At 38.5% G+C, this 12,388-nt stretch overlaps 1 protein-coding gene across 1 annotated transcript in view; it reads right to left on the reverse strand.

The window, feature by feature from the left end:
• Positions 1 to 12,388, reverse strand: part of spen (spen family transcriptional repressor split ends) — a 575,365-nt gene that overhangs the window by 168,131 nt on the left and 394,846 nt on the right. The window lies entirely within an intron of this gene.

Consider the following 12,388-nt stretch of genomic DNA (forward strand, 5'->3'; position numbering starts at 1 on the left):
ACGGATAAGACAATCCCGCACAACAGACCGGACATAACTCTTGTCAACAAAAAGGAAAAGGCTACCTATCTGATTGAAATAGCGGCACCCAACACTGGCAATCTCCAGAACACCAATGAGAAAAAAAACAATCAGGAAGTACACAAACCTAAGACAGGAGATCAAAGAGATGTGCCATATGCAACAAGTAACAGCCATTCCGATCATCATGTCAGCCACTGGTGTGGTGCCAAAGACCATGCATAAGAGCCTAGTACCAATAGGGCTCCCATAGAACACCTACAAGGAACTCCAGAAAGTCGCAATTCTGAACACCTGTAAAATAGTCAGAGAGTTCCTTGACCAATGGTAACACCAGACATAACAACTACCCTGTGTACTTGGTAGCAATACCCATCACGGGGTGCACCCTCCCCCCAGTCAGAGAGAAGTAATATAAGAGCAACAATATAATAATAAAGACCCAAGTGATATTGAAGCAGACATCCAATAGAATCCTTTGGAGTCACCACACAGCCATATACTGTGCTGCAATAGCAACTACTAGGCTTATGGAAGAGAAATGAGAGACCAGCAGCAGAAGAACCAAAAAAAAAAAAAAAAAAAAAACAAGGAACTGCCAGCTTGGGAAAGAAGACTTCAGCAGAATATAAAAGAATTAAGATCAAGATAAGCCAATTGACCCAGTACCAATGGGATAACAGGAATAAAAAAATTGATTGAAAAAGTGAAGAGCATCCTTAAGAGAGATAATGTCCACAGCAAACAAGAGACCAAAAATCAGAGAACAGAAAAATTGTTTTTTTTTTTTTTTTTTGTTTTTTTTTTTGTTTTTAGAAGCATTAGCAACTAAGGCCATATTGCTCCGGGAATATGCGGTGGTCATTCCCTGACCTTTCCGCATCCTCCATATCTGGTGGTGATGGGCTCAAACCCCGGTCTGGAACAGGAAAATACTTAGATACACTGAAGCAGGATGTCCTCACACTCAGCAAGAGAATATGATGATACAAAGAGAGCTCCCGGAGGAAAATATACAACTGAATCTTTGATGAAAGCCAAAGAACCTTCTACAGGAGTATCAGACAAGATGGGAAATATGGAAATGGACCACCCAAGCAGTGAAGTAAGACATAACAGTCGAATCTCCTGGTCAGAACTGGAATGGAATAAAACCAAGGAAATACAAGAGATGAGAGAATGGGAAATTCAAGAAGTACGAAAGTTGATCAGCAAGTGCCACAACTGGCAAACCCCAAGAATAGTTAATGACTACAGGTACAAGAAGCTCACTTGCACACAAAAGCACCTAGCAGAGCAGAATGGCACCCAGAGACAATTCTAGAGTTTTGTACTCAAGGAATAACATTACTCAATAATAATAATAAAGAGGGCTGGAGACCAATATACAAGAAACCTAGCAAAATACAGGCCAATCACATGTCTCCCAGAGATGTACAATATCCTGGCCAGCTGTAACACCAAGAAGTTATCAGACTACTTGGAGAGCCAGACAATCATGGCTGAACAGCAGAAAAGATACAAGTAGATGAGCGAAGAATGCAAGGAGCAATTAACCATTGATTCTACAGTTACAGAGTAAGCCTACAAGAAGCGCTGAAACCTGTACACAGCCTATATTGACAACCTCAAGGCCTTCGACTCCATGCCAATAGCCAATAGATATGACGAAAATCTACAAAGTCAATCAGACAGTGATAAATTTAATAGATCCTAGAAACAGCCATGGCGAAATGGAGTACTACCATCGAAGGCGATAATACCACAAACAAACCAATCCCCATCAGGAGAAGAACCTTTCGGGAAGATGCCCTGAGCCCACTATAGTTCAGTCTACAGAGCACTTAACCCACTATTCACCAAGCTCAACAACAGAAAATGTAGATATAACCTCAAGGAAGAAAGAAAAAACCTGTATGCTCTCTTACCTGATGTATATGGATGACATCAAACTCTACATGACAACCGAGAAGCAACTCCAACAACTACTCCGGACAACCACTGAAGAATTGAGAAATGATATCAGGATGGAATTCTGACAAATGCGAGACCCACGGATTACATCAGGGGAAATTAGTTGGCTGAAACTCGTAAAGAGATTGAAGCCGTGACAAGGGGAGAAATCTACAAATACTTGGGGATGAGCACAAGGAGATCAAGGCCAGCCTGACCAAAAATACCACGAGAAAATCAGGAGCCTGCTAAAAGCAAATCTGAATGGAGGGAACACAGTTAAAGCCATAAACACCTATGCAGTCCAAGCACTAACATACTCATTCAGGATCATAGCTTTGACTAACACCGAGCTGGAGGATATCATGCGAAAGACAAGGATAATGATGACCAAAAACTGCAAACACTACCCAAAGTCAGCCATAGAGAGAACGACAAGAGCTCAGAAAGGAGGAAGGGAGCTAACAGATCTCAGCGAGCAACAGAAGACAGCGACAGCTAACCTCAAAGATTACTTCCAGGAAAAACACAGCAACACTCTACCACGCCATAAGGAAGATAGACAAGCAGCATACCCCCACTCAACCTAAATGGAGTCCCCTCCGGCCCAGATGGAACAAATGAAGCTAGAAAGATGGGCAAAGAAGACACAACGTGGGTCCAAGAGAAACTTCATTTGGTCCTTGAGGCTGTCACAGACATTCTCTCAGATATGACAAGATGTGCATGCTACTCAGGAGTCTAAAACGGTGATGGAACTGATATTTGGGTTACACTGAAGTCATGTGGGCCTAATGTTGGCAAAGTCCGGTAGGTCTGTAACAGCCGAATCTCCTTCTCCTTGAACCTTCATGATGGTGGGACTGTTAGTAACCTGAGTATTATCCCCATGTGCAAATCCTGAAATATAGCACCTAAAATACTGGGGGTGACCACCCAGGTGCAAACCAACATAAGCCGGGATCAAGGTGTGGCATCCACAACCACACAGAGCAACGTTAGATGGTAGATGACTCTCATCAACCAGTACAATACCATCACTTTGCTTATTGGAGGCTTGGCAATCATCTATCCTTTCCATCATACAGTATGATTGATATCTTTGCAGGTTATGATGGACATCATGGAGGGATCCAATCTTCCTTACATTACAAGGGTAAAGCTCTAAAACAGTGTTTACAGGCCAGCCGCCTATTAGCAACTCCCTAGGAGGCTAAGGGATCAGCTAGCGCAGTGCTACTCAAAGTGTGGTCTGCAGACCGGTGCCGTGAATTGTTTGGTACTAGTCCACAATGAATTTCCAATTCGTCGCAGATGTTATCGCTCTGTGATCATTCGCCAAGTACCGATTTATATTTTACAAAAGTATCGGTCCACGACGGGTTGGAAATAAAGGAATCTGGTGTATAATCTTGCTGCCTTTACCCTGCCAGATAGCGACTCCATGTAATGTATATGTGGGCAGCATTATTGGGGACACATTATGTCAAGGAGCTGAGTATATTTTTACCATGTGTATGCCGTATCCAAAAATTTCATTACTTCATACAGCATGTTCCCCCAGCCACCTTTTTCTTTCTAGTGAATACACCATGAATTGTCAAACTAATAGAACAAATGTATCTGTGAAAAGATCTAAACCTCCCAAACAATTTCTTGTTCATTTCACAAATATATGTGGTCTCAGACAACTGAGATGAGTAGTGGTTGATTCAACCACTACTCATCTCAGTTGTCCGAATTACTCGTTATATGATTTCTTTCGCTTCAAAGGTGATACTTGTGCATATGTCTGTTCTGATATTCCGTCAGAGACTTAGTAATTTGGAATCTCCTCTTTTCAGTCTTCTCTGGCTTAAAGTCTCTCCGCCACATTCAGTCAAATTCATCTGCTGTCTCTATCATTCTCTCAACTCCACTAATCACTTAGAACTCTGACTTTCTCTCTCTTTGAAACTTGACTTTCCCACATCCAACTTTCCTAACAGTGAGGTAATTTTTCATGGCAATTTTAATGTTCACAACTCCAGCTGTCTTCTATTTTCTAGCTACACAGACCCAGCTGGTCGAGATGCTGAGGCTTTGGCAATTACTAATGACCTCGCAAAAAAGTGTTTATTTACCTACCAGAATAACAGACAATCCTAACCACGCAGACAACATGCTTTATCTTTTTCTCACAAACAACCCTTCTAAGTACGTGGGAGTGGTCCTATAGACATCTCAGATCACAAATTGGTGATGGTTTCTTCTTCAGCAAAGCCTTTCTCTCATGGCCATTCTCAACCTCTTGTTGTTTGGCATTACAAGATTGCAAAATAGGATGATGTGCTAAATTCTTTTCTTCTTTTCCTTGCTCATATTACTGTCTCAAATCTTCTAATGTCAATGTTTGCTCAGATCGTGTCAGTGAATTTATTCTTGTGGGGATGGAATCCTTTATTACACACTCCGCCTTAAAATCTCACCATTTATAAAACCACAGTTTTCCAATAAATGTTCTAAGGCTATTCAAGAAAACAATGTTCAATTTCGTAATTGGCTTGTTTCCAAATATCCAGGTGTATTTTCTGCCTACACCAAAGCTCACAATTGTAAAGCAGTTATTAATCAGTGCAACTAGATTTCTAATAGGCTAAGAGTAGGAAACTTGTTTTGTGTCCATATTTGGTGACAGGTAATTGACCTGAATGTATAACTGAGCATTCTGGTCTCTTACCAAAGTTCTTGGCCACAACTTTTGCTCATCTCTGTTCCCACCTCTTTGAAAACTGGATGGCTCTATTGCCACTTCGGCCAAAGATAAAATTGACCTGCTAGCATCTTATTTTAATTCCAACTCATATAATGGTAAATTACCTCCCACCATTCCCAGTACACTTCATTCAATGCCTTCATTGGTCTTCTGTCAAAAGGAGGTCAGAAGGATTTTGATGAATCTTGATGCTAAGAAAGCTCCAGGTCCCGATGGTATTTCTCCACTTGTTCTCAAAACCCATGCTCCTGAACTTACTCCTGTTCTGTGTCACCTTTTTTCGCTTTCTTATTCCAAATGTGTTTTTCCTTCTACTTGGAAATTTGCTCATATCCAGCCAGTTCCTAAAAAGGGTGACAAATCCCTCCCATTGCACTTACTTCTATCCATGTCTAAAGTAACTGCGAGCTCTTAAACTATCTAAAAAAAAACTTCTATCTGATCAATGATCGCCAGTATGGATTCCGTTAGTGTCAATCCACTGATGATATTCTAGATTATGTTATTCAATGTAATAACATAATAACAGATTATGTTATTAATAGATTATGTTATTTAATGGAAAAGTTCAGTGAAACTCAAGTAGTTGCTCTTGATATTTCAAAGGTTTTTGATCAAATTTGGCATAAAGGTCTTCTAAATAAGCTTCCATCTTATGGTTTGCCAACAACTTTTTTTGTAAATGGGTATCCAGTTTTTTCTCTGACTGCTCACTGCAGGTGATGGTAGTTGGCTCTCTGTCTTCTCCACTAATGCCAGTGTTCCCCAAGGTTCAGTTCTTTCTCCCGCTCTTTTCCTTTTGTATATTAATTATTTTCTTCCATTGGCTGGAAATTCTATCCATAGTTTTGTTAATGATAGTATATTGCATTCCAACATTCAGTTAGGGAAACCTTGCCCTACACAAATAGCTTCAACTTCTTGTATATCCAATTCCTTAAAATGCTTATCTCCAGGTAATTCTCCAGTGGGGCAAAGACAACTTCAATGATTTCAATCCTTCTAAAACTTAGTCCTATCTTACATCTCACAAAAAGGATTCTTCTGCTCCTATACTTATCTTCGATGACACTCCGATTTCTAGGCAAGATCATATATCTCTTTTGGGGATTACCCTGACTTCTCTCTCTTGGCATAAGCATATTACAAATATTGCTTCCTCTGCATCTAAAAAACTGGGTTTTCTCTTTCACTCTCAGCATTCCTTTTCATCCAAACAGCTGTTAACTCTGTACAAATTGACAATCCGCCCTACCATGGAACATTGTTTCCAGATATGAGGCAGTGCTCCCAAAACCTCTCTCAGGCTTTTAGATTCCATTCAAAAGAGGGCAGTTAGGTTAATTAATGACTCATCTCTACAGAGTCTCTTAGTCTGTCTCAAAAACATTTCTGCTGCATGCCTTTTATATAGATACTTACATGGGCACTGTTTGGCTGAATTGGCTTCTATAATTCCCACTCTCTTTCAAGGCAGTCCAAACATGTGCTGCAACCAATCAATATCCTTTTACTGCCCAACTGCAAACTCACAGAACCAACTTTTCTTCTTCCTCATTTATTCATTCAACTTCCATTCTCTGGAATAACCTTCCTTTTTACATATTTCCTAAAAATTTAAATCTACAAAAGTTCAAATTTAATGTCAACAAATATCTTCTTTCATCTTCTCAACCTTAAACCCGGTACTAAGTAGTATAGCTCTAATATATCTCGTGTTTGAGGTTTTCATTAAAAAAAAAAAATTCAATTTCAAGACCACATAGATAAAATGGCTTTCAATGCATGGCTCACAAGTGGGATGCTCTTCCCAAAGACTGCGGGATTGATGCTTGCCATGCAAAACCAGGTAATTAACATCAGGAACTATAGAAAATACATCGGCAAAGATCCTGAAGTGTCAGATGACACGTGTCAACGATGCAACATGGCCTCAGAAATGATCCAACACATCACCGCAGGATGCAAGGTGATCATCCAGACAGAGAACACTTGTAGACAAGACCAGGTAGTCAGGAGAATACATCAGAACTAGTGAGGAAATACCGCCTGATCAAAGAAAATGTACCATATTACGTAGGAACCCAAGGCTGTACAAGAAACCTCAACCCACAAGCTGTAATGGAACCTCACCATCATAATGGACAAGACAATCCCACACAACAGATCAGACATAACCCTTGTCAGCAAGAAGAAAAGGCTACCGATCTGACTGACATAGCAGTGCCCAACATTGGCAACCTCCAAAAAACTCACAAGGAAAAGATCAGGAAGTACATGGACCAAAGACAGGAGATCAAAGAGATGTGGCATATGCGACAAGTAATGGCCATCCCAATCATCGTGTCAACCTTCGGTATAGTGCCAAAGACCTTACATAACAGCCTAGTGGCATTAGGCCATCCAGAGAACACATACAAGGAACTCCAAAAAGTTGCGATTCTGAACATCTGTAAGATAGTTCCTCGACTATCAATAACACCAGACATAACAACTACCCTGTGCACTTGGTATTAGTACCCATCACAGGGTTGAACAGAAATAATAATAAAGGGGCATGATTAGCCCAGTAGTTACGGCTGCGGACTGCTAATATCATCGATCTGGGTTCCAGTCCCACAGCAAAAAAAAAAAAAAAAAATCACGAAAATTGCTTTATCGGACCTACCTTCCCCAAGGTCAAAATGACAGCTGAGGCAGAGAGTGGCACCATGTGGTGTCACTTTCATAACTACCACCCACCACTGGATTCAAAAGTCAAAAGCTAAAGCAGGTCCACCTCCATAGATGGATTTAGATGAAAAATAGAAATATTGAACATACTGCATCATGTGTTGTGCGGGATAAAGTCACTCTGTTCAGACCTTAGGCAGAGGGGTTGGTTCAAAATGTCAGAGGACTGTTTCCCATATGGCTACTAGGCTGAAGGGCAAGAACAGCCAGCCCAACCATCTGGAAGTGCTTCCTGGGTAGTGCCCACCAGGAAGGAAGGAAAAAGCCAACTCATGAAGTGAGTTTGCTTTTTCCTTCCTTCTACATAATGAATGCGAGTACACTCACATTCATTATGTGAGCGTACTACAAAGTAAAGGAGATAGAGACAGACATGACAATGTACAGGACAAAACTAAGCACCAAGTAGATGGAACAGTTCCTAGTGTTCAGGTCAACAGACCAGTATGAACAGTGTAACAGAAGTAAGGTGACAAGAAAAGTGAAGACGATCCTTGAGAAAGACAACATCCACAGCAAACATTAGACCCATAATCAGAAAATCAAAAAATACCTGGAGATTCTCAAGCAGAACCTCCTTGCACTCAGTAAGAGACTTTGCTGATATAGGGGAAAGTGCCCATTGGAAATGGGCACTTTCCCCTATATCAGCATATCTACTGCACTCTTAGTCCAGACAACTCAGCTACATCAGGTCAGGCCTATGTGTTACAATGCCCACAATCAGTAGTTTGAACATCTGTCCCAAATACTATGAAAATACAGCAGGCCCCCGTTATAACGCTGTTCGCTTTACGCTGATTCGCTATAAGGCTGTTCTTATATTATAACCCGTATCTGACTATAACGCTCTCACAGATCACTATAACACTCTTTTACAGATTGCATTTTTAACGAAATCGTTTCATTTGATGGAGTCGATAGCTTGAAAATAAATAGTAAAACAGCATTAAAACGTTTCCGCATGCCCAGTGAAATTTACTCGCACGCTAATTTAATTGCAGTACAGTGGCTTGTTACGTAGTTCCGAGATCAACATTTTAAAAAATTATCAAGTATATTGCTTGTAATACGTATTTGCGTTATATGCATTTATCTGAAGTCTAGTCATCACTCAGTACCGTATTAGACATCGTGCGAAACGGACAATTTACTTGAACATTGTATCATAATTAATGCAACCAACGCAGTTACATTTTCGAAGAGTTAATAATGCCCGATAAGAATGAAAAAGCAACAACATCTGAGCGCAGTACGAAGACTATAAATGTAAGAAAAAAACTGAATTTGAATATCAAATTAGACGTTTTGAAGCGAATTGATTCCGGTCAAAGACAAGTGGATGTGTGTCATAATTTAGGACCTGCAAGTTTAACTGTAAGAACAATTATAAAAAAAAAAATAAAGAATTAATTTTGGCAGTGGAAAAGATAGCTGTTCCACTGCAAGCAACTAGGGCTAGGCCGGCTATTAGGATTGAAATCGAAAGACTTTAACTCAATTTTATTGAAGATAATATCCAATGCAGAATTCAGTTAAGTTAAATATTATTTAAAAAAGAGAGAGAGAGAGAGAGAGAGAGAGAGAGAGAGAGAGAGAGAGAGAGAGAGAGAGATTAGCCAATATGATGATCTAAAGAAAACTCACCTAAAAAAAAAAAAAAAACATGCCAGGTTTCAAAGCGGCGAAGGATCGGTTGACTTTATTGTTGGGTGGTAACGCTGCGGGGGATTTAAAATTAATACCCCTATTAGTTTATTTGGAAGAGGGCCAAAGTTCAACCCAAAATCGACACATCTTTCATGATTAAATTCATCAATTAAATTAAATCAATTTAGATCAATTAAATTCATTATTTTAATTAGAATGTTAAGTTTAATTTTGATATGTAAGTAGTTACCCCATAATTATATATAAGTATGTAATGCAGAATATTTTATATGTACAGTCAGTCCTCATATAGCACGATAGTTGTGTTCCTAGAAACCCTCATGCAATGCAAAATCGTGCAATAAAAACAACAGGCACTATGGGAAAAATAGGGTTAGGTGCTGACCACCCAAGATTGAACACACATTTGTAACCAAAACATTACCAAACACAATAAATAATCGTAATAAAATACTTAGGTATTTTATTACGACTATTACGTAATAAAATATTGCTAATGCTTTTGCTTCTATCGTAAGCAAACTTGTTTTTTGTTTGATTTTCTATCCAAACAGATGACAGCCGCTCCATCTCTTCCAATTCTTTGTGTCTTAATCTAATGGATTTTAATTACACTTTGAGTTGTTCCTGCTACGAAAGTTGTTTTATTTTCGCTGCATTCTTTGTAATTCTCGGCGTTGCCTCATTTAGGTCTGTAGCACGTGCAATATCACATGGTCTTTCATTTCTCTCAAAGCATTTCACAAGTTCAATTTTTTCTCTATCGACAGAGGCGGACTGGCCATAAGCCTTACCGGGGGAAACCCCGGTGGGCCGGAGGCCGGTGTGATTTTGGCCATAAACCATAGTATGAGGCCACTATAAATTTTCCCGGGTAAGAATTTTTGACAGAGTCCCCCTCTGTTTATCGATATTGCTTTTCTTTTTCTCTCTGAATCTGCAGTGTCTTCACCAGGACGCTTCCTTTTCACACATTAAGTATTTTACTAATTTTTAGGGAATAAAGCACAATTACAAAACGAGGAGGCACGCTTGATACACACATAAACAAAGCTGCGCGCATGTGGCAACTGACTAAATAACACCGTAAAGCCCGAGATACACTATTAATACCTCACATTTTACTAAAGCACATTTCTAGGGGTTACTACCATAAAACAATAAAAACAATTTCCAGTTGCGTTTCTACTAGTGGAATCTGTTATAAACGGTAATAAACTCGATCTAAGTGCATTTGCGATTATACCGATAGCTGTAATTGCGTTGGTTTTTTGCATTATTATGGTGAAATGTGTTTTTCCTTCACTGATATAAAACACAAATACATTTTCAGAATCTTTTCTTCATTCCTATCGTGTTGCGTTCAGTTGGGGTGATTCCGCATTCGATTGCCATTTCTTGTAAACACAAAGGCGAATCGTGCATAAGCAAATTCGGTTCGTGTTATATAAGATATCGTTCCCCTATTTATAAATCGTGTATGATCGAATTCGTGTAGTATAAACACGTGTTATACGAGGACTAACTGTATAAATATTTGAATATTAAATATTCTGACCGATATTTGTGCACCTTTTCACTACCGTTTATTATTGATTAGGAAATATCCTATGGCACCGACCGCAACTCACAAATACATATCTTACCGTATGGGAATGTGGCGCTCGCTTAGCGCGGATTCACTTAACGCTCTGTTTTTATGGAACGAATTATCAGTGTTAAGTGTGGGTCACCTGTATAATATGATCTTGGGTAAAGGCTTACATTATACTGTGGCTACAAAAGTTTCATTATAATTCCTATCTCACTGAAATACAGACAAATTTAAATAGCAATAAAGTGAGAAGCTTTTCAAGCAAATCAATAGTGTTATCAATAGGAAACCAAAATAACCTGAAACTCACAAAGGAGAATTAACAGCTCTGAAACAATTAGCTGAAAATACTAATTTAGTAATCCAAAAGGCAGATAAAGGAGATTCAGTAGTGATTATGTATAAATCTGAATATAATAATAAATTGAATGATTTATTGCAAGACAGAAATATTCACTGAGTATTAGATAGAAATCCAGTTATAAGATTAGAATAAGTACTGAAAATTAATTTAAAAAACTAAATTCAGAGGGAAAGATTAATAGTAATCTGCATACTGATATGTTGGAAGATACAATATGTTCCCCATACATATTTGGTGTTATAAAAGTACATAAACCAGATAGGATTTTGATGCCAATAGTTAGTTTTACAAATACTACCACAACAAATTTAGCAAAGTACATGGTGAATATACTAAAATCATTAATGGATCAGTCTATATATCACAAGATAAATCAAGGAATATCAGTTTTTAAACTTTTTAAATTTAACCCTAATGCAAAAAATAGAAATATATTAATGAAGTCTATCATAAACCTGCAATAACCCAGTTTACAAATACAGTCCATTCCGGTTATTTGGGACACATCGGGACTAGTGCATTTTGGCCCAATTATCTGAAGTTTCACGTAAATAGTTAAAAATACAATGTACCCCCCCCCTTACAATTGGTTCACTGTACAATCAAATCACGTTATGATGGAGTCACCATAGTAAAGTACCGTTCACTATACGATGTGCAGTAAGTGCCGGTCATTGTGATCACGTTTGTGAACTGAATTTTAATTCTATTAAACAGCAATTCTAATTAGTGAAAATAGGAGGAATATTATCCACAGGCATTAAAAGCAAAGATATATTAAGTACAAATTTACCCTTTATTACCTTACCAATTAAAAAATTAAATGATATGTGAAAATCGGAAGAATTAATACGTACTGTAATATGTACAAACTAGTTGACATTTCTGTTCACTGACATTTGTGGGTGGGGTTAAAATTTAAAACAGTAAAAAGATAAGCAATCAATAGCAAATAACACGGCACACACAACTTGCAAGTAACACAAAACGTGCAAGTGAGAATGGAGTAACGAGTTACAAAGCTTTAAAAATAGGAATGAAGAGAAGATCTGAAAAATAATTTTTTTTCTTTGATTGAAGATTTCCGTGGAAGTGTAAACACATTTCAGCTGTCGGTATTATCAAAAATTCAGTAAGATCGCGTTTACTGTCCGTTTATGATAGATTTCACTAACAGAAAAGCCCAATAAACAGGTGACTGCTAATTGTTTTTATTGTTTTATGGTTGTGACCTCCAGAATTTCAACCGAACCATGTGGTACCGTCAGAGACAATTGTAGGGTAATCTCCAGTGCTG

Source organism: Mastigoproctus giganteus, chromosome 10, assembly GCF_048544385.1.
Source record: "Mastigoproctus giganteus isolate SK-2022 chromosome 10, ASM4854438v1, whole genome shotgun sequence".
In the NCBI taxonomy this organism is placed as follows: domain Eukaryota; kingdom Metazoa; phylum Arthropoda; class Arachnida; order Uropygi; family Thelyphonidae; genus Mastigoproctus; species Mastigoproctus giganteus.